The sequence below is a fragment of the Coenobita brevimanus genome, chromosome 114 (assembly GCF_032717465.1).
Source record: "Coenobita brevimanus isolate Jiangsu-jjx chromosome 114, ASM3271746v2, whole genome shotgun sequence".
NCBI classification, from domain to species: Eukaryota; Metazoa; Arthropoda; class Malacostraca; order Decapoda; family Coenobitidae; genus Coenobita; species Coenobita brevimanus.
In genome coordinates this window covers 9606122-9633194 of record NC_137067.1, presented here as the reverse complement: position 1 = coordinate 9633194, position 27073 = coordinate 9606122, and positions in this window count along the sequence as shown.

Genomic DNA, 27073 nt, shown 5'->3' with positions numbered 1-27073 from the left:
ATGGCAAATGTAATGAGCTTATTGAAAGAAGTATCAGAGGAAATCTGTAGTAAAGACATAGAGGAACACAAAAGGTTAGGGAAATAGGAGAAAAGCAAGACCACACCTCTAAACGTAACTTTTCAGAGTGTAAACACTGTGGAGGAGATACTATAAAATGCAAAGAATCTTATGGAAAAAGAGGAGTTCAAAAATGTATGGATAAAAAGATGCCTAACACAAGAGGATTTGGAATTACTGAAAGAGAAGAGGGAGAAAGCAAAAACAAAAAATGAGGGAAGATCAGAAGAGGAGAACACATTTTTTTTTACAAAGTAATACGATTGCAGGTACGAAAGTGGCACACAAACAGGAGGGAATAAAAAGGAGGAAGGTAGTAGAACCATGTCATGACAAGTATATAAACAAGATGATAAAGTATGTACTTAAATGTGGATCGAATGGTATCTAAATTACTAGAGATGAATGATTATGTCAGAGAAAACGAACCACAAATAATATGCCTAACTGAAACAAAATTAACACCAAGGATATCCAATGACATACTAAACTTAGAAGAATACAATATATGGAGATGAGACAGAAATTTAAAAAAAGGAGGAAGAATTATAATATTAACTAAGAAAAATCTAAAAGTCAATGAAATAAAACTAGATATACCATCACAAGTAGAACTGATTGCAGTAGAGATCAACACATCTGAAGGTAAAGTAATTGTAGCCAATTTGTTCATGCCACCCAGATCAAACACATGGGAAAGAGATGAATATGAGGACCTGGCAGAGAGTACAATTCAGAGTTTAACCCTCCCCATCCCGACGTTTTCTGGGCAGTGGTACGCCCCAGTCCCGACATTTTTGGACCTTTTTTTTTTTTCTGGGCTCAAACATCCGCTTTTGGTGAGAAACATCGAAAATTCATAGAGAAATCGCTCACCTGAGGTTTAAAATACTCGATCTAGGTACGAGTACCTCCTTACCTGACTGGGTTTTCTAACAGGCTGGCACCAAAGAAAACGAGTTCTATGGGAGGGTAACTATTTTATCCACTCATAAACAGTATTTATTTATTTACTTGGTACGAATTTATATGTAGTACAAGAGTATATTGGTTTTCAAACGGTAATATAGGCATTATAAGCATTGTTTCACTCACTAACCCATCACCATTCATGACCTTTTTTTCCCACATTACCTGATCATCATTTCTGACTGTTTCTTCCTCTAATGCTATGTAAACTTTGTACTCCACATTGTCATCGATTGGGGAATCACTCTGGCCCTGAATGTCTTTATTGGCCAGGTCACTGGTAACAGGTGAATTGCCGAGACAATGGCGTGCAGGGGGAGGGAGAGGTTATGCGGTGTAAGGCATTGTCCCTGTTTGGCATCTTGTAGAGGAATAGAGGAAGGTGTCCCGTGTATATGTGCCAAAAATCACTAGCGAAAATTGAAAATTGTGCAAATTAGGGACCTTGCAATGTTGCCGCATTAATTCACGTCGCCGGGACATGAGTGCACATCATGTGCGGATGTTAATTCACGTCGCCGGGACGGCTCAGGTTAAGATCATTACTACATAAAATGGAAGAGAAATTGGAAAGAATTATACTAACTGGAGATTTTAATACAAATATAAATTGGAATACTCTAGATATAATTAGCCAAGAAAGCTGTTGGGACCAAAAGCTCCTGGATCTCATGCAAGAGTTTTTCCTAACGCAACATGTAAGGGAAACCACCAGAAAAAGAGGACTTGATGTACCTTCAGTGCTAGATCTAATATCTACTAGGCAAGAAAATGATATTGACAGTTTAATATATCACCCTCCACTCGGCGAAAGCGATCATGTAGTACTAAATTATAACTTCAGGATAGCATATGACATAGTAAACAGCAATGATAGTTACAAAAAGAGCCTAAACTATAAAAAGGGAAATTATCAAGACCTAAAGAAGTATTTCTTAGAAGTTGATTGGGAAAAAAGAGCTTAGAGGACAAGATTTAAATGCTGTATATAAAAAATTTTGTGAATTTTATGAAATAGGAGTCCAGAAGTACATCCCACAGCACAAAGAAGCAAATAAGAAAATACAGAAATGGTTCAATACAGAATGTAAAAATCAAAAGAAAGAAGAGATTTGTTGTGGAATAGATACAGAAGACACAATAGTGAAAGGGCGTATAATAATTACAAACAGGCAAGAAACGATTATACAAGAATAAGGAGGGAAGCCCAAAAACAGTTTGAGGAGGATATAATAAATAAAAGTAGTGATCAACCAAAGCTGTTTTACAGCTATATCAGAAGCAAAACCAAAGTAAAAAATATAATACAATCAATTACGGACGAGGGAATCACTTATACACAAGAGAAAGATATTTGTGAAGCACTAAATAAGAATTTCCAATTAGTTTTTACAGAAGAAAAAAATTTTGAAAGGGACTATATGGAACATGCATGTCCACACATACTATCAGATATACAAATAGCAGAAAAAGTAATACAGGAGGAATTAAGTAGATTAGACAGAGGAAAAGCAAGTGGTCCTGATGAAATTTCATGATGGGTACTAAGAGAATGTGCAAAGGAGTTAAGTAAACCATTATTTTTAATTTTCAAGAAATCCTTGAGTCAAGGTAAACTACCTGATATTTGGAAAAAAGCAAATATTGTCCCCTTATTCAAGAAAGGAAATAGACAAAATCCACTCAACTACCGACCAGTATCACTGACCAGTGTTGTAAGCAAGGTATTAGGAAAGCTTATAAGAAAAGCTTGGGTAAACCATCTAGAAGAACACAGTATGATAACAGAAAGACAGTTTGGTTTCAGAAAAGGAAAATCATGTGTTACTAATCTGTTGAGCTACTATGACAGAGTAACAAACACAATACAGGAAAGGGAAGGATGGGTGGACAGTATCTATTTAGATTTCAAGAAAGCTTTTGACACAGTACCACACCAAAGACTTTTATGGAAACTGTACCATCAAGGAGGAATTCGAGGCAAACTGTTTTGTTGGATGCAAGACTTTCTCATAAAAAGAGAAATGAGAACAGTACTAAGAGGAAACTACTCATCATGGAAAGAAGTGACTAGTGGAGTACCACAGGGTTCAGTGCTGGCACCAATCATGTTTTTAGTGTATATAAATGATATAAACAGTAACACTGGAAATGAGAGCTATCTGAATATGTTTGCAGATGATGCAAAAATACAAAGGAGAATTACTAACACAGACTCTTGTAAAGAGCTACAAGAAGAATTAAATAAACTTCATGAATGGAGTAGTACATGGCAAATGGAATTCAATGTGGACAAGTGTCATGTAATCAAGTTTGGTAAAAGTGGAAAAAGACCTGATTGGGATTATAAGTTAGGAAATAAAACCTTATACACATCAGAAAGAGAGAAAGATCTAGGTGTGATTTTCAATAACAGACTATCTCCGGCTGACCACATCAGCGAGAAGGTATGGAACATGTATACACTGCTTGCAAATATGAGAATAGCATTCACATACATAAATGAAGACATGCTAAGAAGGATAATAACATCATTCATTAGACCAACCCTGGAATATGCATCAGTAGTCTGGAGTCCTCATCTCAAAAAGCACATAGACAAGATTGAAAAAGTTCAAAGGGCCGCTACAAGATGGATACCAAGCTTAAGGGACCTAAGCTACGAAGAAAGACTAAATAAACTGAATCTACCAACACTACAGGAGAGAAGGAAAAGAGGTGACATGATAATGCTATATAAGTGCATATCAGGGAAGGAGAAAATAGACATAAGTGATTACTTAACATATGGAGAAGCATCAGCAAGAGGACACTTTAAAAAACTGCATAAGAAGGGAGGTGATAAAGACGTAAGGAAATTCAGTTTCCCAAACAGAGCAATTGATCAATGGAATGCACTACCGAATGAAATAGTGTGTGCCAAAACAGTTCACAAATTTAAAGATATGTACGATAAATATGGTTTAAGACACGGGACAGTACGAGCTTGACTCATTCCTGTAAAGATACAATTAGGTAAGAACAATTAGGTAAGAATACACACACACACACACACACACACACACACACACACACACACACACACACACACACACACCTTTTTTTTGGAAATTAATTCCAGGCTTTTGCAATCATTACTTAATCATAAGACTGGGAGACCGCCTTACCCACCGAACAACAGTGGTGACTTAAGTACAGTTAATCATCATCATCGTCATCATCATCATCATCATCATCATCATCATCGTTGTTGTCGTCGTCTCAGCCCTAATGCTTAACTACAAAACGGCCTGAGGTAATGTTCATATACAAGAGGAAATGGTTTGGTTTTGCCTATCGACTGCACCAGGGTTATTATGAGTAACAGTGAGTGTTTGCTCATTCCTAATATCCCCCTAGAAAACAACCCGTAACAGTCCAGTTTATCATCCATGTCACCAAGTGTAATGCTGGATTAACATGAACAAAGGGAAGATGAAATTGTTGGACAGTGTGGACAGCTCAATAACAGAAACAAAGACATATAAAGCGTTTAGTAGGGGGAACTACCAAACATAACCAGTGAATCGACCATACAATAATTCACTGATCATTTAGGCTTTTGGATTTTTGGCTTCACCTTATAAGTATTGTTACGATACTTTGCACGTACTGTACACACGCCGAAGTAATTAAACGAGCTGCAATGCTTGCAACACGCTGGAAAATTACCGGTTAGTTTCGCAAGATTTCATTGGATTTATCGTGTTGGACTAAAAGAATTATTAACCGAACTAATGAAGCAAGATTACAGTCCTTCAGATCCGCTGGAATATTACTGATAAGGTTATCAAGATCTCATTAGGTTCTGACAAGGCTTCGAGGTGGTGTACAGACGCTGATAATCGCAGTTGTATCTTTTGGCTCATGTGTAAATCAGTCTTTGTATCTTAATACCATCTTTAATATTAACTGTCCGCCAAGTAATTTTCCTGTCAACATGCCCATCCCTCCCTTATATTCAAACTAAGTTGAGCTAACGTTTCTTGCACCAATTTTCGTGTCCACCAGTCTTCCTCTTTACTTACCAAACCTCCTATTATTATTCTTCCTGTCAGTCTGCCTACCCTCCTTTCTGGCTAACCATCAACCACTGAAAGAAACACAGCTTTCATTCATTCTTCTTCATCATCTGTCATACCCCTATCTCCCTGTCTCCAGCTTACCTACCCAAATTACCTCCCAGGCCGTCTCCCCACCTACCAAGTCAACAACCACCACCCTCTGTTAACACAGCTGTTATCCATTCTACTACCTCGCATACCAGATCAATCCTCCCTATCTTTCAGTTTATCTACCTTCCTTCCTACAGTTTCCACCATATCCATAATTCTACCCACCAAACCATCTACTCTCTTGCCTAGCAAAACAAAACCATCTCCTCTACTTAACACAGCTGCCATCCATCTTAGCATCACGGCTATCAACCTTATCCTTCTTGCCTACCAGCACACTAACCTGCTTACCATTCTACCTATTAAGCCACATATTGTCGACCCTATCAAACCACCAGCCTACTTTATACAACTGCTATCCATCGTACCACTTAATCATCAGTTCCAGCCTACCTACCAAACTACCCACCATCCCTATGTTTAGTACCGGTTAGTTCACTTATCATAGCTGCCACCTTTCCCATAGCCACTCATATCGACTGCATCCTGCCTACCATGCCATCTCTCTCTCCAACCATACCATCAGCCATCACCCCTGCGTGGCTCCGCCGCTGCCCTTACCACCCACTACATCTTTCAGTCACATCTTACCCATCGAATATTGCACCGTCCTTCCAAACCACAACAGACTGTACTTACCCTCTTACGAAATCACCAACCATCTTGTCCATTAAACGAAGCTGCCGCCCTTCCCACCATATCACTTATCAACCTTACCGTACCTGTTAACCCTAATCGATCCTCCTAATAGTCTTTTTAAACACCTAATACCTGCCAACCAGCTTACCTACCAAACCATCAACCATAATCCCAACTTACCACAACTGCCATCTATCAAGCACCTCACCTATCAACTCCATCCTCCTAATCTTCCAGCCCATCTTCCTGCCTCTCCTACTAAAATATTTACCATTTTCTTTCTACCAAATAACTCTCACCCCTGTTTACACACATCATCCTCCCTACCATCTCAACCTATCAGCCACATCATGCCTGTCACCCCTGCTCAACACATCTTACCCTTCCTACCACCTCAGCGTATCAGTCACACCCACTCTATCTTCCAGTACGCTTGCGGTATTCGCCTACCTGCCCCACCCTCACCCATCCTACACTACCATCTACCAAACCACCGATCACCATCCTGCACTTTACCCCACTTACTACTCTGTTGAGCACCTCACCCACCAACACCATCCTTCTTATCTCCAAACGTACACTATCTCTAGAAAGTATCGGTGCATTGTGGGTCCGTTGCCATCCGGAATTATTCGACCAGGTGCCAGTGACAGCCCATTAATACCTGTATATATAATAACATTTACGGTCATTTCCTACACATTATGAAGGACACAAGTGGTGTCTGATATAGCAGTCATCTACCGTCTGGGATCCCTGGGTGTGTGAAGATAGAACAGAACTTCCCAGTATTCTTTGTTCCGTGTGTCATAAGATTTAAAAATATTCTGCACTGAAACTTTCTGGAGCTAGTGTAATTACATACCTATCACACCTTGTAGCAAACAATCACCCATACTCTAACACATCTATCAGCCTGTTGACTACCTTATCAACCCTATCTTTCCTATCTCTCTCAGCCTTCCTACCCTCCTTCCTCCCATTTCCCCTACCTATCATCCTCGTCCTGTCTACTAAACTACTTATTTTCATGCCTGTCACACCATCCATAACCCATCACCCTTCCTACCATCTCAGCTGTCAACTCCAACTTTAACAAGTCATCTTCCATTACCCCACTAAAATCTTCAGATGGCAACATTACAAATGACCCACGTGGGAAAGCAGATATCTTTACCAGTACCTTTGCCAGAAACTCTACCATAGACAATACCAGCCAGAATGTCCCAGTACTGGAACTTGATTCTCCCGAAATTCCCCAACTTAAAATACGGACAAGATACGTAAAATCCATCCTAGACAATTTACCTACCAAAAGAGCTCCAGGCCCAGATGGAATTCTGCCAATTGTTTTGAAAAAGTGTTCCCCTGAACTTGCCTCTGTCCTAGCTAAATTATTCAGACTATGCATACGTACTTCTTTATTACCAAATTCATGGAAAGAAGCCAATATCCACCCACTTCCGAAAAAAGGAAGTTCGTCTGACCCCTCCGATTACAGACCAATAGCTGTCACATCTTCTCTTGGTAAGGTATTTGAAACTTTAATTAATAAGCACATTGTTAAACATCTTGAATCCAACAACTTAATTAGTGATAGACAATATGGTTTTTGCCACGAAAGATACACCATTGACATACTCAATCTCTTAACTCATACCATCCATCAATCAATTGATCTTTTTGGAGAAACTCATGCAGTAGCTCTTGATATCTCTAAAGCTTTTGACAGAGTATGGCACCGTTCTCTGCTGTCCAAACTCCCTTGCTATGGACTAATGTCTTTTGTTCCTTTGATTTCTTCATATCTTAGTGACAGGAAAGTAAGAGTAAAAGTAGATGATGTATATTCCAATTTCCACTCAATTAACGCCGGCGTGCCGCAGGGATCAGTTCTGGCGCCAACCCTATTTCTGGTTCATATTAACCCGCCCCATCCCGACGTTTTCTGGGCAGTGGTACGCCCCAGTCCTGACATTTTTGGATCTTTTTTTTTTTTTTTTTTTTGGCTCAAACATCCGCTTTTGGTGAGAAACATTGAAAATTCAAAGAGAAATCGCTCACCTGAGGTTTAAAATGCTCGATCTAGGTACGAGTACTTCCTTACCTGACTGGGTTTTCTAACAGGCTGACACCAAAGAAAACGAGTTCTATGGGAGGGTAACTATTTTATCCACTCATAAACAGTATTTATTTATTTACTTGGTAGGAATTTATATATAGTACAAGAGTATATTGGTTTTCAAACAGTAATATAGGCATTATAAGCATTGTTTCACTCACTAACTCATCAACATTCATGACCTTTTTTTCTCACATTACCTGATCATCATTTCTGACTGTTTCTTCCTCTAATGCTATGTAAACTTTGTCCTCCACATTGTCATCGATTGAGGAATCACTCTGGCCCTGAATGTCTTTATTGGCCAGGTCACTGGTAACAGGTGAATTGCCAAGACAATAGCGTGCAGGGGGGGGGGAAAGGTTATGTGGTGTAAGGCATTGTCCCTGCTTGGCATCTTGTAAAGGAAAAGAGGAAGGTCCCGTGTATATGTGCCAAAAATCACTCGCGAAATCACTCGCAAAAATTGAAAATTGTGCAAATTAGGGACCTTGCAATGTTGCCGTGTTAATTCACGTCGCCGGGACATGAGTGCACGTCATGTGAGGACGTTAATTCACGTTGCCAGGACGGCGCGGGTTAATGATCTCTTATCTGTCACCCACAATCCCATTCACTCATATGCAGATGACTCTACATAGTTCATTTACACTCAGACACCCAATTACAAAGTCTAATATCTCTACCTCTCAACTCAGTACAGCCATCTCCATAAATCAAGATCTATCTATGATCATGAATGGGGACAAAACAACCTTGTCTCTTTTATTGCTATTAAAACTAAATATATACAGTTTACTAATAGACAGATATTTCCAGATTCGTACATTACCTTCAGTGCTACTAATATTCCCATCTCCAAAAGTATTGAAATTCTTGGTGTCTCACTTAACAGTGCCCTCAGCTGGACCTCTCATGTCAGATCACTTGCTAAAACCACCTCAAAGAAACTTGGATTATTGTACGGAGTCCGTAACTTCTTCACCAATGAGCAGTTGGCTATAATTTATAAGAGTCATGTGCACTCTCAGCTTGAATATTGCTCACCCTTGTGGAATGGTTGTGGAAAGGTTGCATTAAGACAACTAGACAAAATCCAGAACAAAGCGTTAGTATCATTAACAACCCTGCCATTACATATAAACTACCTCCCCTGCAAGTAAGAAGGAATGTTGCCTCCCTTTCATTATTTTACAGATATTTTTTTGGCAAATGCTCAGACGAAGTTGCGTCCATGGTGCCACCTCTCCATGCCTTCCCTTGTGCTACATGGGCATCTGGTAGCGCTCATGACTGGAATGTCACTCAGCCATATTGCAGAACTTCTGCCTATCAGAATTCTTTCATTCCCCGAACTGCATCTCTCTGGAACTCCCTTCCCCAGAGTTGTTTCCCTCCAAATTTCAACCCACAGCTGTTCAAGTCTAACTGTTACAGATATTTTATGAACAGAGGACACCAGTAATCTGGTGTATGGATTATTTTTTTTTTTTACTCATTTGTTTTTCCTTCCTCTGTTCTGTTATTTATAAAAAAAAAAAAAAATCCCTACCAAATCACCCAGCATCTCCCCCAGCCACCCTTCCCACCACACCACCTTATCTCCCAGCCTACCCACCTGCATGCCTGTCAGTTGGCCGTGTATATGTAAACCCTGCCTCTGCCATTCACCTTTACTCATATTAATCTCCATCAATCTGTGTGTCGGGCCTATTGATTTCCACCCTCCCTTCTACTCTTATAATCAACACATTTATCTTGACGGATTAATCTGTGGACAAACAAAGCAGCTCTGCCTGTGATGTTCCTGGTTTATAATTGGCACCCTTAGAATAGCCCCGACCTTACAGTCCATCACTTGTTGTTTATCAGGTTGCATAATTGTCTTCCATATTTCATTAACGATCCTATTTTTTGACATTTACTGCATTTAAACTGAATGAACTCCTCCGAAAAGAATCCACAAAGTTTCAAATTTTTAGGCCTGAAAGTCTATAAGCACAATTTTAAGGCACATGTCATTGCTATGTCATCTGCCACAGCTGTCATGTTCTTCTGCAGGACAATAACAAAACCGTTCCTGCCGCCCCCATTTTCCTTTGTTGATCCTATGACTTACTTGATGTGGGTCACTGGCCTAGTGTAAGTGAATGTCCACACTGGCTTCTGTGTGTGGTGCCATAAACAGCGCTGGGGTTGTATTCTCGTGAACTTAGGCAACTTTCTATATTTTCTCAAGTTTTTTGGCATGTCTTCGCATATTCCACCTTATCCCTTGTATATTGTTATGCATGGAATATAGATTTAAAAAACAAAATGCAAAACAATGTTGAATGTATTATTCAAAATAAATCGTTATAGAAAAGAGCTTAAGTGCTCTGTATCGACAACCTCTACTTTATGAAAGTTACAGAGGCATTATGTTCCCTCCTTCACCGGCCATAATTTTGTTTGTTGATATGGGTTTTAGCTTTTTTATGTGAACTGGTTTCCAGGGCCGACTACGGGACTTATATTATTTTTTTTTCTTTTTTCAGGGTCTCGTTTTCCCTGGTCTGTTCGTTGTCTTGGACTGAACAAAGGGGATGGATGTAAAGATACCACTGTATGCCGAATTCTAGGGGAATATTAGGTTGCTTTCTTTGTTAACTACGGTTGTGTATGTTTGTGATTTTTACTTGCCAGCAAAATACGGCCCGCTTATTTTGAATTAAGCCCCAACACTTATTCCTTCACTGGAAATTCACTTCCTTACCACTCATTTTTTCTTTCTCACACTTCCGTCTGATTAGGCTACAAGCCACACAACACGTTGGTGCTTTCCCTGTTAGTTACCCTGAGGTGCACGCGGTCTTGTCAGGTGCCGACCACAAGAATCTTTACACAAGGCGTCTTGCCCACAGTATGTTCCCACTTAGAAATGTTATAGGGACCGGGACATTTAATTGACGGTTTCGTATATAGGGACCGGGATATCTAACTGACGGTTTCGCATCGTAATCTGGGGAAAAAGTTTGATGAGTATTTTTCGTGACAGTTACATATGTTCTTGATAGTTCCCTCCCCACACCTCATTCTAAATCTCCCTCTCTCTTCCCCCCTCCTCTCCTTCTACGTCTTCCTTCCCCTTCCCCTCACCCTCTCCCTCTCCCTACCCCTTCCCGATCCCCCTCCCCTTCCACTCCCCCTTTCCCCTCCCCCTTCCCCTTCCCCCTTTCCCGGACATATGTTCCCCTTTCCCTACCTCTTCCGCTACTCTTCCTCTTCTCCCTCCACTTCCCCCTCCCTCCTCCCCCTCCCCCTCCCTTTCCCCTTCTCTCCCAGCAGCCAGCACCACAGGGTCCCCGGCATCCAGTGTTCAGTGGCGATGCTGTCCATCAGTGTCAGCAGCGCCTCTTTGCACTGTATTTTGGTTCGAAAAGGAGGCTCCATAGCACCTCTGCCTCACCGGTTTATTAATGTATAACTCCTCCACTGTGGCGAAGTCATTTGTGTTTTATTCTTGCCATCACCAAACTTTTTCCGTCAGCTTAAGGCAGTTTCTCGCAGCAAAGAAGTGAATGTTGCTGGTAATCCCTTCACTGCCTAGCATCCCTTTCAATCTGAGTAAAATCGTTCGGGTGTTGGTAATACTAAAGTACAAAATACGTCACCTGGGTTATCATAATTTTCGTCACTGATATTTATACAATCTAAGTCAGTATTAAAGGCTAGTAGTGCTACAAGAGAGAACTCTCAGGGCGTAATATGAATAAAAATAGTCAAGGAAGGCGTGGAAGGAGGCCCCTTAACCCCAGGAGAAAACTACACCTTGTTATCTTCTCATCTTAAATGCCGCTCCGCGTGTCAGTCAGGAGAGAAAATTGGGCGTAAGGCACAAAAACAATCTGCTGAGGCAACACGAAATTTCTCATTAAACTCAAAACAGTGTATGAAAATTTATCGTTTAGAAGGAACTGGTTGAAATGAGTACATGAATTAAATAAAGGCTGGGGTGATACGATGGAAAAATTATTACAGTGCTTCCACAGTCATCATCCTCTCCTAATACTAATCAGTCTTACAGAATTAACTGATCGTGTAATATTCAAGGTCTCCGAAAAGTTGGTTGGTAAGCGGCAATTAATCAGCTTGATTGATGCAGACCGGTTCCGCAACACCTATCGACAGCAAAAATTTATTGGTGGAGCAAAAATTGCCTATTCAGGTGAAATTGGTGGCGGCAGGGTGTGGTGAGGGTGTGGAGGGGGAAATGAGTGAATGAGATGTGGCAGAGAGAATGGAGGTGTGGTGAGGGTGGGGTGTGTGGTGTAGGTGGGGATGGAGGAGCATCGGAGGTGGAGTAGGGTGGGAGATTGGAATGGGATGAGATGTAATTGAGGGTGGGGTGTGTGGTGTAGGTGGGGATGGAGGAGTATTGGAGGGGGAGTAGGGTGGGAGATTGGCGTGGGGTGAGATGTAATGGTATTGGTGACCGCTGGCTGGGTGGTGGTCATGCAGACTGGAACTATACTGCACATGGGGGATCCCGTGGTGCATGGGTTAGCAAGTCCAGCTCGCAGCATCACTAAATCATCTGAAGTGAGGAAGAATAAACGAAAAAGACGTTATCATATTTGTAAGAAGGTTCCAAATCCACAAGGTAGAAAACAGAATATCTCACATTATTCACACATGAAACACCAAAGAAAACTCCGAAGTAAAACCATACATTTATTTACAAATTAATTAAAGATACTGAAATACCAAACATTATCAATATTTAAACCCTCTCGAGACTTTCCCCCAGGTCTAACAAGTCCCATTAATAAATTTATGAAAAAACAAACAAGTATCGATTAAACTCCCCCTGAAGCTAGGCAGAGGTGAGGATACTGCGTATGGTAGCAGATAACTCCGGGAACAGTAGAGAAGTGGTATGCCTGCCATTAAACACCGCTACATGGCAGCACAGGGACGACCTGGGTGAAGTCTCGCATGGTGGGTAGAATGGATGCCTCACCAACCCGGCCCTCGGTAGGTGTAGGATCCTTAGTCCCCCAAATTTGATAAAAGTTAATAAAATAACAAAGGTACATAAATTATGGCTCTTCTGGGAAGTGAACCAAGGACCTACACAACAAGCAAAAAGCCGAGTACAAAAAGGAAATCATAAAGTTCAATATTTAAGTCTAACAATAAATCAGTAAATAATGCCAATGATATAAACTCAATCAATAATATACACAGGACATGGAAAAATAAAAGAATATAAAAAATTCTTAAAACTCTAGAGCAAATTCACAGACATTTAACCAAGTTTCATATAGAAGACAGAACCAAAGCAAACAGAAGAATGATTAACTTTTACCTTAGTCCCGTCGATCTGCTGTTTGATGGTAGAGTGAATTTAATGGGTCACAGACGCCCTTATATAGCCTTCAGTCAGTTCGAAAATTCTCGTGAGATACATAAAGCAAAGTTAATGAAGCAAATGAAACAGTAAGTAAACAAATGAAACAGAACAGGAACTTAAAAGATAACGAGACGAGACCAAAATAAAGGTTTATGAAGCTTCAATTACTTAATATTGAGATTTTAAAAACGAATTACTGACTGTAAAGACTTACAAATGAAACGCATTGAATCTTACCAAATTAGGGTGAATATAACAGTCGGGGATAACATACAAATATTACAATAATTATTACAATAATTATTAGGCCGTTTTTCTTGGCCCTTACATGGCTCCCTCCAAAGGTATCTACCCAGGGGTAGATACGGAAGGAATATATAAATTAATTATACAACTCCCCCTCCCACCATAATGAAGACAATTATAATTCGTATACTAAGACTAGTCATGGTTCAGCCGATGGCCCGACTCAGAAAATCTGCACCAACATTATCTTTCCCTGCTACATGTACAAGCCGAAATCTAAATGGCTGTAATGCTAGGGCCCACCGGAGTAATCTGTCGTTATTTCCCTGAAACTTACTTAGATATACTAGGGGTTTATGATCCACCTCAAGAATGAATTCAGTCCCTAACAAATAATATTTAAACCGGTTAACCCCAAACACAATTGCTAGACACTCTCTTTCTATAGTGGAATACCTACGTTCTCGGTCTAGGAGCTTTCTACTGGCGTAAGAAACTGGGAATGGCTTATTATCTACGTACTGGAGCAATACTGTACTCAGTCCATAACCCGAGGAATCAGTTCTAAGGATAAAAGGCAACGACAGGTCAGGAAGTTTAAGAACTGGGCCATCAGCTAAAACAGACTTAAGCTTCTCAAAACACTCTATAGACTCTGAACTCCATTCCAAAGGCTCCTTCACACCCTTTCGTAACATGTCTGACAAAGGTGAAGTTAAGGATGAAGCATGTTTAATGAAATTTCGGTAGAATGATATCAAACCTAGGAATGATCTCAAAGTTTTCTTGGATGAGGGAGGAAAAACACCGAGAACTGCCTGAACCTTATCATTAACAGGTCTGATAGTTTGTCCATCTATAACAAAGCCTAGATACTGAATGGTCTTTAACCCAAATTTACACTTATCAGGCTTAACGGTTAACCCATGTTCACGGAGACGAAGTAGAACTGCACACACAGCTGCAACATGACTTTCCCAATTATTAGCATATGTCATCACATTGTCAAAATAGAAAGAGACATTCTCCAAACCTGTCAATACAAGGCGCATCAGTCTAATATAAGTGGCGCAGGCAGTAACCAGTCCAAAGGGCATACGACAAAACTCCATCAGGCCTTTATGAGTTGGAAAAGCAGTTAATGGTTTGGCTCTATCTGTAAGAGGGACTTGGTAATAAGCTTTGGTTAAATCTAATTCAGTATAGAATTTAGCCCCAGAAAACTTGTGTAGATCATCCTCTAGCTTACACATTGGTTCTGCATGAAATTCGGTAGCTGCATTAAGAACTCTGTAGTCTATAGCCATCCTATAGGTGCCATCAGGTTTCTTAATCATGACCACAGGTGATGAATGGGATGACTGAGAGGGTCTGATAATCCCTTGGTCTAGGAGGTTTTCTACTTCCTCCCTGAACTGAGGCTGGAGGTGTACAGGAATGGGATACAATTTGGGTTTTAGTCGTTCAGTAGTACAGAGAGAAATATCATGTGATAAAGTAGTGGTATACCCTGGTTTGTCAGAAAAAACATCACCAAACTCTTCAATGATATTCTTAACATCCTCTTTCTGGTCTGGAGTCAGTTGCTCATTTATGTTTAAATCTAAAATATTTGATGGTGTACCAAGATCTGGAAAGGTAGGAAAGTCCAGCTCAGAATCCATATTTACCTCTGCCTTTGTACATAACTGAGAAACTAAAGGCTGATCATCAAAAGTTAATCCGGTTTCCTCATCTAGTACATATGCCATGGAAACCTGCGACCTACGATGGTACTTCTTTAAGAGATTTGCATGGTACAACTTTGGCTTACCCTGTTCATCTATTAGGTAATTAACCTTATTCTTACAATCTAAAACTCTGTAAGGTCCTTTCCAAGACATTAATAATTTACGCTGTTCATCAGGGAGCAAGACAAGGACTTCATCTCCGGGTTTGAATTTCCTATCTTGAGTTTTTACGTCAAAGTAAGACTTGTAATTCTTGGCACTGATATCAGCATTCTGAGCAGCAATCTTGGCACAATCTTCTAATTTATCCCGAAGCTCAAGCACGTACTGATATAGTGGTCGATCACCACTCTGTACAGATTTATCCTCCCAAAGATCTCTAAGTACTGACAAAGGACCTCTTACCTGTCTACCATACAGGAGTTCAAAGGCAGAGAACCCTGTGCGATCACTGGGCATTTCTCTCATGGCAAACATCAAGGGGGGAAGATACCGGTGCCACTCTTTAGGTTTGTCCTCACACACTTTTCTAAGGGAAGCTTTCAATGTGGAGTGAAATCTCTCTATTCTACCATTTCCACTAGGGTGATAAGGAGTAGTGAAAAGGGGTTTTACTCCTAACAATCTATGTAATTCCTTCATTAAATCAGATTTGAACTGTTTGCCATTATCAGAAAGTATTTCCCTTGGGAATGCCTACTCTGGAAAATATGGAAATTAAAGCTTCTGACACTGCAATAGAAGAGATATCTTTCAGGGCATGGCTTCAGGAAACCCGGTGGCAAAGTCTATCAAGGTAAGGATATATCGATGTCCTTCAGAGGATGGGGGATTTAAAGGTCCCACTAAATCTATGGCTACCCTGGAAAATGGCTCAGTCACGATAGGCATAGGTTGGAGAGGTACTGGTTTCACACGACCCTTAGGGGAAAAACGTTGGCACTTGTCACATGATCGGCAATAATCCCTTATGTCCGAGGTGAGACCTGGCCAGTGAAACTGTTCTTTGATACGGGTCTCAGTCTTTCTATGTGAAAGATGACCGGCAAGAAGACTTTCACGAGCTGTTGAAAGGACAGATTTCCGACAGTCAAGGGGAACAACTAGAGAAAGTTTTCCCTCTCTGTCTGGTTTCTTTGCCTTAATACATCTCCTGTACAAAAGTCCATCAACATTCTCATACCTGAACACGTTCCCATCTTTGGTTTCCCCTGTCTCACCTGACATACTCTTCATCCTGACAGTGACTAAACTAGAACAATTTTGTTGAAGATTTGCAAATTCACTAGGAGTAACTTTTAAGGGCTCAATAGAGGGAGTTACCAGGGGATGGAGTTTCCTAGTTTTAGAAGATCGAGTTTGAACAGCTTGCACACACTCAGTGGTATCAACTGAAGCTGTGGGAGATTGGGTCAGTTCACTCTGTATAGGAATGGTAGTTTCATGAGAAGTTAATTTAGGTGAACATGGAACAGGAACAATGTTTCCAGTTGATACAGTAGAAGATGGATTATCAAGCTCAGTCTGCTTTACTCCAGGGACATTACCTATTAAAACACTGCAAAATTTAATAGGAGCTCTAATTACTTCTGTCCACCCTTCATAACAGGGGCAACGTAAATAACACTTGACCTTAGGAAAGTGTCAACTCTACCCAGATAATCAGCTACTCGTACCTTCTCACAGTGTGCTACATCAACATCAGGAAGGACTTCCTCAGACACTATGATACCAGTACAACCAGTGTCTCTAAGAATAGTAGACACCCAGGCTCCGTTAACTGTACCACAGAACATGTACTGGGAATAATTATCGAGGTCACCAAAGCAAAACCCCATCTGTACTTGTTGGTTGAGAGGAGAGGCATTACTTTTAAATCTTAGAGGATTCTTGGGACAGTTAGGACGAATATGGCCCTTGTCACCACAACCGTGACATGTCACATTACTAAAATCACCTTTACCACGATGAGTCTGTGTAGGCTTAACATTGCTTTGGTTAGTCTCTTCAGCAGAAGGCGATTGTTTGTAACCAAGTTTCTTCGGCTTACCCTTCACAAGAGAAGATCTCGGGTAGGCACGATGGGCAGAAGTCCAACTATCAGCCATTCGGACTGCCTTTTCCAAATCTTTCACATCACTCTCCTTTAAATACATCCGTAGCTCAGGTGACACTGAAGATATTAGTTGATCTAGAATAATATGAGATCTCAGTGATTCAAAGTCTTTCTTCACATCACACGCTTCTAGCCACTGGTCAAAAAGACGTCCTATTTTTATGGAAAAAAGTTCATAAGTTTCACCTTCCTTAAGGCGGGCTGCTCTAAAATCCTGCCTATACCCATCTGGTGTCTTGTGGAAGCCTCTTAGCAGTGCCTTCTTTAACAATTCATAATCACTAGTTATCTCATCTGACAGACTAGTATAAATGTCAACACATTTGCCAGTCAATACACTACCCAATCTAGCAGCATATGTCTGCTCATTAATATTCAATAATTTGGCAATTCTCTCGAATCTGATTAAGTACGACCCAATATCTTCACCTTCACGATACACTGGCAAGTTGGGCCTTCCAGCATAGTCATGATTATCAATGGGCTGACCTGAGCTTGCATTTATATTAGCTAGTTGTAACTCATGTTCTCTCTGTTCCTTCTCTCGTTTAGCCTCCCTTTCTCTAGCCCGTTCTTCTCTGGCATTATTTTGAGCATTAATTATATACTTTGCTACATCATCACCAGTGAGACCTATTTGTTCTGCTTCTGCCTTAAAAATTTCTATATTAGGATCCATGGTACATAATAACCAAACTACTCTACATTAACATTACCAAGACAAAGGGCAACTGTGGCCAGTTACCCTGACAAAAGAAAAAAGATTAATCAAATGACTCTACATTACCCCCATCAAGACAAAAGGGCAGCTATAACCAAGTACCCTGATGAAAGAGAGGGGGTGGTTTGTCACTTCCGGGCCCCAAGGACAGTGACAGGCCTGATCTGTTTACCGGACCTTAAACATAAATAAATGAATAGTAAAGTCCAAGCTCCCTATGGCCTCCAAGTGTGCATACATGTGAGAATCCTGGCAGGGTCGCCACTTGTAAGAAGGTTCCAAATCCACAAGGTAGAAAACAGAATATCTCACATTATTCACACATGAAACACCAAAGAAAACTCCGAAGTAAAACCATACATTTATTTACAAATTAATTAAAGATACTGAAATACCAAACATTATCAATATTTAAACCCTCTCGAGACTTTCCCCCAGGTCTAACAAGTCCCATTAATAAATTTATGAAAAAACAAACAAGTATCGATTAAACTCCCCCTGAAGCTAGGCAGAGGTGAGGATACTGCGTATGGTAGCAGATAACTCCGGGAACAGTAGAGAAGTGGTATGCCTGCCATTAAACACCGCTACATGGCAGCACAAGGACGACCTGGGTGAAGTCTCCCATGGTGGGTAGAATGGATGCCTCACCAACCCGGCCCTCGGTAGGTGTAGGATCCTTAGTCCCCCAAATTTGATAAAAGTTAATAAAATAACAAAGGTACATAAATTATGGCTCTTCTGGGAAGTGAACCAAGGACCTACACAACAAGCAAAAAGCCGAGTACAAAAAGGAAATCATAAAGTTCAATATTTAAGTCTAACAATAAATCAGTAAATAATGCCAATGATATAAACTCAATCAATAATATACACAGGACATGGAAAAATAAAAGAATATAAAAAATTCTTAAAACTCTAGAGCAAATTCACAGACATTTAACCAAGTTTCATATAGAAGACAGAACCAAAGCAAACAGAAGAATGATTAACTTTTACCTTAGTCCCGTCGATCTGCTGTTTGATGGTAGAGTGAATTTAATGGGTCACAGACGCCCTTATATAGCCTTCAGTCAGTTCGAAAATTCTCGTGAGATACATAAAGCAAAGTTAATGAAGCAAATGAAACAGTAAGTAAACAAATGAAACAGAACAGGAACTTAAAAGATAACGAGACGAGACCAAAATAAAGGTTTATGAAGCTTCAATTACTTAATATTGAGATTTTAAAAACGAATTACTGACTGTAAAGACTTACAAATGAAACGCATTGAATCTTACCAAATTAGGGTGAATATAACAGTCGGGGATAACATACAAATATTACAATAATTATTACAATAATTATTAGGCCGTTTTTCTTGGCCCTTACAATATTGAAGACATTAACTCACTTCATCCAAGGACGTCTTTAATATTTCATTCTAGCTATCCCCAGGTAATCTTATTCTTCTTATGAACTACAACTATCCACACAAACCAACCACAGCTCCTGCTATATGCCATGCTGATAGCCATACTTGTAATGGATCAATAAGTATCAAGTGTGGATGGTGTAGTAAGCCATCAGGGCCGTGACGTCCTGATGGCGTCACTGGCATCACAAGAGCAGCGCAGCCTTGTTACACCTCAGCCAGTCGCCGCCGCCACAACATGGCTGCCGTCACAGCCAAAAATTACTGCTTGATTCATTAGTATTGCCAGCCAGATAACAATGCACGGATTCGTCTTTCGGGCGGTCGTAGGGTTTCACTTGCGTGCTCGGGTCGGGTGGTTCTGAAGACGGAACGTAACAAGGCGATGCATGGCTCGGGCTACGTGTATCAGCACAACACTGCCTTTGGAAGACAAGGGTGGAATATTTCTTGTGCGTCCAGTAGTCAGGAGGAAGAACTTGACTGAGAAAATGAGTTAAATGTGAGGTACATGGCTCAAGGACGAGGCAGCCTTGAGCCAAGAAGCAGCTGTTCTCGGAATAAAATTTAAAGATCAATTACTGTATGTGTAAACACCTCCAGCTGCGACGGTGACAAGACGCGGCAAAACCCGTAAAGGTACGACACGGACAAAATGCAACAACGATGACCTATGAGAGCGATTTAACGTAACATCGGCCAGGTTTTCCAGCATATGACCAGGGCAGTTCACCCCAAATGAACCCGGCCTCAGACGCGCCACGATAACCATCAAGACGCGAGATAAGTGAAGGTAATTGACAGAAGATGGTGCGTTGCTGTTGTTGTTGATCAACCACAGTGTGTTTGGCCGAGCAGACCCATCAACTGCAAGCAAGCAACCTCCCCTGATGTTTGCTTGCGGTCGACAGCGAGGCGCAAGGAAAAGTGTGGAGGTTTGGTTCCTGGATTGATACCACATTTGTGTGTCTCCACCCAGTTAACAGCGGCACCACAGTAGGCTCCAATCAACCCTGTTATTTTGGCATTTGGTCATTAACCAGTCGTGTTAATGTTACAGGAAGCTGTTAGGCTTGTCACTTAGTTTAGAACCACCTGAAGTGGAAAAAAGAGTACTAAAAAGTGACAGGAAGAAAAGGGAGGAGGAAGAGGGGAGGGCCGACAAAGAAAAATAGAATGATAACGGTGTAAGAAGTGGATAATGGGCGCCCCTGCCTACCTCCATTGGTGGTGGGTTATAATATGGAATGGGTGGGAGGAGGAGGGACGTAAGGGAACAGGGTAATGATTGGTGGGACGGCAGGGTGGTCACACAGCCACATAACTCCCCGGTAATTGGCCCCATCAGGTCAGGCACACACTTCACACGATTTACACCTTCGTGTCTAGCATTCATTAACAAAGCAAAGATTAGTTCTCTCTTGAAACATATTTCCTCTTGTATGAATGACAAGAAACATGAGAGGTTTTGCACTGGTCTTTTTGTGGCCCATTTCCTGCAAAAACAAATCACAGTAGTGATGGGGAACTGGTAGTTAGTTTGGGTCTAGATTTCAGCCCCGCGAATAGATCAAATGGTAAAACTTATACTCACTGAAACAGAATTAAAGCAGCTTCAGTACAGTATTTGGGTATAATATGTACCATCCGATAATGAGGTCGTTTGTGAATCTCAGCTGTGATATTTTCGAGTGAAAGTCGGGCTGAACACAGGTGCGGGTGAAGTACATTTGCTGAACTATGAAACATACAGTAGTCAAAATACAGTGACGCAAGCACTGGGTCGCATCTATCGTTGATGAGTTGCAGTGGAAGGGAAGAGGAATGGTAGGAGGATGGCAATATGGGGTGGGAGTATATAAATAAGCAATGCCCCCCCCCACATCCCCAAAACATTGTTACTCCTGGGTGCGATGAATTCTGAACTGATGTGTAAAAGTGAAACCGTGTTCATGTGGTAGTGGTAGTAGTTCATAATCCTTGGTGCCTGTGTCATATTGTATCACACGACAAGGGTAACGAATATTTTTTTTGTTGGTGCACCATGACAAATATCAAGGTTATGCTGTACATCATATAAATTACCCGACATAATAAACCTGTCCCACCACAACTACCACACCATCACACTACCACTGTGCCACCACAACTACCACACCATCACACTACCACTGTGCCACTACAACTACCACACCATCACACTACCACTGTGCCACTACAACTACCACACCATCACACTACCACTGTGCCACTACAACTACCACACTATCACACTACCACTGTGCCACAACAACTACCACACTATCACACTACCACTGTGCCACTACAACTACCACACCATCACACTACCACTGTGCCACTACAACTACCACACCATCACACTACCACTGTGCCACTACAACTACCACACTATCACACTACCACTGTGCCACAACAACTACCACACTATCACACTACCACTGTGCCACTACAACTACCACACTATCACACTACCACTGTGCCACTACAACTACCACACTATCACACTACCACTGTGCCACTACAACTACCACACTATCACAGTCACACCACAGATACCACACCAACACCACAACTACCAGTCACACCACCAGTCCTACTACAAGTACCACATTATCACATTTCCACAATGTCATCACAACCACCATGGTATCACACAACCACAAGTACCACACTATTATACTTCCACAGCCCCACCACAAAGATAACATTACCACACCACTACAGTTTCACCACCAGTACTACAGCATCACACAAACTACCACAGTGCCACACAAGTCACCCCACCACAAGTACCACAGTGCCACCCAAACCATCACACTATTACAGTGCCACAGTACAACCACGACTACCACATCACTACACCACACTACAACGTTCCCACTACAAGTACCACACCGCCACAGTCCAGCTACAGTCACCACACTGTCACACTATCATACTTTCACACCTAACATACCTTCCTTCTCTAATTTCTCCCCTTTCTGCTAAAGGCTAAATCCAGGATTTACTTTTAAATTAATTGCTAAAAAATAAACCTAGGGTGGGTGTTGATGAGACACTTCAAGGGTGTAGGAGAGAGAGAGAGAGAGAGAGAGAGAGAGAGAGAGAGAGAGAGAGAGAGAGAAGCAGGGGGGGGGGGAGTGAGTATAGGACTGGGAATTGGGGCAGCAGATAGTCAGGTCTGTAGTAGGAGGATGGAAGTTCATGGATAGGCATCTTACCGGTTTATATCTAGTGGATTGTTTTGATCTGAGGATGGAGGGCGCCAGTGGTGCATTGGTTAGCACATCTAGCGTGCATCTGCATGAACCCAGGGTTGATCTTCAGGACGGTCTGACTGGTGGACTCGGTCTGTTTCCCCTTGTCAGATGCCCCGCCTATTTATATACCACATGGCAGGTGGGGGTTAAGTCCTATCACATAACATAGACAACGTCGTTGTGCAGCGTCTGTAGTATATGTGTCACCAGATGGCAGGCAGATCTTGAACCTGGAACAAATTATTATTCATATAATGACCGACTGTGTGATACGATGGTGAGAATAGGAGTTTTATTACCGCATCTCACTGGGGCAGGTACTCGCTGCTGGTTATCGGCTTTGCTGATGTAAGGCGGGTTTCTCTGTTGCTGTTATCCTGCTGTCCTTCCGTGTTTGGGCTTTGCATTTATTTTCTGCTTTGTTGTTGGTAGGGTTAGTTTTGATGAAGTTATCTCAGGTTGTCTGTGCGGCTCCGTGCCAACACCGGCGCCCCTTTAAGGTTTGGGTTTCACATTCGTTGTATACTAACTCGTGCTGGATGTGGGTATATTCCATTTATATTCTGACTCGCAGGCCTGAGCCCCACCCCAAACATGGATGCTGAGCCATGATTGGTGGTATGAGATTGACAGGACACTAGAGAGAGAAAAACAAAGTTTAATTACATAAACAACTATTGAATTATCTTTACTGCAGCACTATCAGTCACTGGGCTGCAAGATGGCAGGAGCATCTTGCCAGAGAACATTTAACAGATTATAGGCTACATACGAAAAGACTGTGTGATCCATAGCCACAGGATGAACTTGAACCAGTAGTATGCACAGTAAATAAAGGGCATATTGTTAACCTTAGATGACCAAAGGCCACTGCTGAACCAAAGATTCTGTTGGTGGCAACAATGACAGTCAAAAGTTATCACTTATTGGAAAGGGTACTGGAGACGCTTGGATCGCACTGACGGAGAGGCCACGGCTAAGCTGAGTAAAATTGTTTGGTGGTGGGAATAACGTGGTGGTGGAGTGGCTAGAGCAGTGCGCTCTTGTGTGAAAGGACACGAGATCGATCCCGGGCTGGGGGTTTCAATTTCGTTAATACAGTCTTTCCAGATCTTTCACGAGGCCACCGACATGTGATTAAACCACCTCTATAATACCCTGTGACCAAACCTGGATGAGACAACTGGAGCACATATTCAGAATGGACGGTAGTTACTAGTGCCCAATCGGTGACAGGCAGGTGAGTGACACGCACAGAACTGCTGGGCCTCAGGGAACGGACTGCCTTGGCAATTCCTGACGCCCTACGTTCTCCCCTCCAGTGACCAACACCATGAGATAAAAATCAAAATCACGTGGCGGTGCGGGAATAATAAAATGTCATGAGAAAGAAATTATATGTAAGAAACTGAGAAGCCAAATTAACACGAGAAATACTAAGACCAAATGAACCAGGTAAGATAATAAGAAAGGCAGACTCTGAGATCGAGTCTTATGAGAAATACGAGGCAGGTTGACAGGGAAGGATACTGTGAACCGAGCTGGGGGAAGGAAAGCAGCTGTAACGAGAGAGAGAGAGAGAGAGAGAGAGAGATTTAAAGGGACCTCCGCTGATACCATTACACACCAACAGGTTGTCAAAAGACCACTACATTATTGTCAAATGAGAGAGAACAGGCATTCATTTATAGTGGCTGGTGTGTATGAGCCCCAGACTGGTGATGGGTAAAGGAGTTTGGCATGTAGGAACACTGCTGAGCCTCAGGGAACGGACCGTTAATTGGACACAGTCACACTATGAAGAACAACAACAACAACAAAAGCTGTGACAGTATCAGTATTAAGAATAAACCATAAAAAACAACATGGTTAACGGGTTATATTCTCAACACAAGCAAAGAATAAAAACATTTTGAAAATAGCGAGGAGCTAAATAATGAAGGGGAATAGGAAGGGTAGTGTTTTGGGTAGTGTTTTGACCCCACTTTACTGCAGGAGGGCATGACAGGAAAAGGAGGAGGAAGAGGGAGAGAGGAGGAAAGAATAGAAGGAGGAGGAGAGGGATAGGGGAGGATGATAAGGATGCAAGCAGTGAGAAGGCAAGTGAGAAAGAAGAAAAGGAGGAAGAAGGAGGGAAGAAGTGGAGGGATGATGGAATGATTGATAGGAGAGAGAGGAGAAATGGAAGGATTGGAGGGAAAAGGAATGGGATGAGAGGATGAAGGAAAAGGGGACAAAGAAGACGGCAATGGATTGGAGAAATGGATGGAAGAGGGGAGGGAGGAAAGGGATGATAACAGGAAGTCGGGTATGGAGAGAATAAGAAAAGAAGAAAAGGAGGGAAGTATGGAGTGAGACAGGAAGTAAAGAGAGGTGAAAGTAATGAGCATGCGGTAGACAGAAAATGAAAGACAAAGGAAAGAAAAGAATGACGGGAAGAAGGGAAAGGGATACGAACAGTATAAAATGAATGGAACAAGGGGTAAGAACAAAGAAGTAATAAATAAAGGAATGGAGAGAGAAGGAGGAATGAGGTAAAAGGAGTGGGGAGAAAACAGAAAAAGATAGGACACTAAATAAATAAAGAATGGAGGAGGAGGAGGTGAAAGCAGAAAGAAGCTGTGTTGAGAGACAGAGTAAGCAGCAGGGGTCTGACTGATGAAGGATAGGGAAGGCAGAGGCGGCAAGAATATAGAAGGAAGGAATGGAGGAAGGGAGAGAGAGTGAAAGCAGTGAGGAGATGGAAAGAAGGAGAAAGAGACAAACGTAAGATCAAGGGGGAAGAGTGAATAGGACGGAAAGACTTGGACGAGGAAAAAAAACGAAGAAAACAGTGAGGAGCGTATGCAAGGAAAAAAGATGAGGGAAGTGAAATGGAATGAGAGAAAGGAAGTAGGGAAAGAGATAACGAAAGCAATGATGAGCCGTTTTGTGAGATTATGAAGGGGAGGGAGGAGCAGTACGAAGGAAGGAACGAACGAACGAACGAAATAAAGAAGGAAGAGAAGAAAAAAGAGAGCAAGAGGAAAGGACAATGTATGCAGCAGAGAAGTGAGAGTAAAGGAGGCAAGAACATAGGAGGATGGAAGGGCTAGATGAAGGGCGGGAGTAGGGGTGGAAACAGTGAGGACAGGACGGGAGAGAGAGATGATGAAAAATCGAAAAAAAAAAGAGAAAGAGTGGAAAGAAAGGAGGAGGAAGGCTAATAAGCAGAGTTATGAGGGATGAAATGAGATTGACAGCGGAAGCGGCAAAAATATAAGAGGGAGGAATAGAAGAAAGGAAGGATGGAAGAAAAAGGAGCGAAATGGTGCATACAGGATCAGTGTTGAGATATGAAGTAGCCTTTCAGGAAGGAACAGGAGACTTTAAAAAACAGTTAAAAGTGACGGATGATAGATAGATAGATAGACAGAATTTCTATCTAGTAGCGAGATAAAGGAGAAACAGGTGGAAAACGATGGAAGGGAGGAATGGAGGGACGGACAAGGAGAAAACATAATTATGAAGGGGTGTAGCAGATGAAGGAGAGAGAGAGGAGTGGCGGCATTAATGTAGGAGGAAGGAACTGATGGGAAACGCCGACCAAAATAAGGGAGAGGGAGGAGATGAAACAAACCGGAGAAAAGAAAATGAAGATGAGCATAATGGAATAAGAGATATACAATTCGAGAAAAGAAAAACATGAAATGGGGAAGAAAAAAATAAAAGGAAGAGACAGAAGGGGGAAAATAAATTTCATGAGAAAACAAGAGAAAAAATCGAAGTACAAAAATTGTATTTGTCTATCTATTGCCAGACGCAATAATCCCGTAAGGGGTGGCCATTTGACTTTGAGTTACTTGTTTTACGGGGAGGGGCACTAACCCTCCACCAACCCACTTGTTGACATGCAGGGAGCACGTATGGTTTGGCTATATGGTTACCACCCAGCGCTGTAAATGGTTTCTTGGCTTACAGGAAACCATTTGGCTTATCACTCAATGTAAAGCCACCTGTAAAGGAAAGAAAAACAATAAGAAGTGACAGAAAAGATGGGAGAAATAGGAAGAGAGAATGGCAGGCATAGAAAAAAAAAATGATAAAGGCTAAGGAAGAAGTAGGCAGCTCAACATCAAGTGAGTGGATGATGGTCGCCACCACACAACAGCTTATTACACTTGTT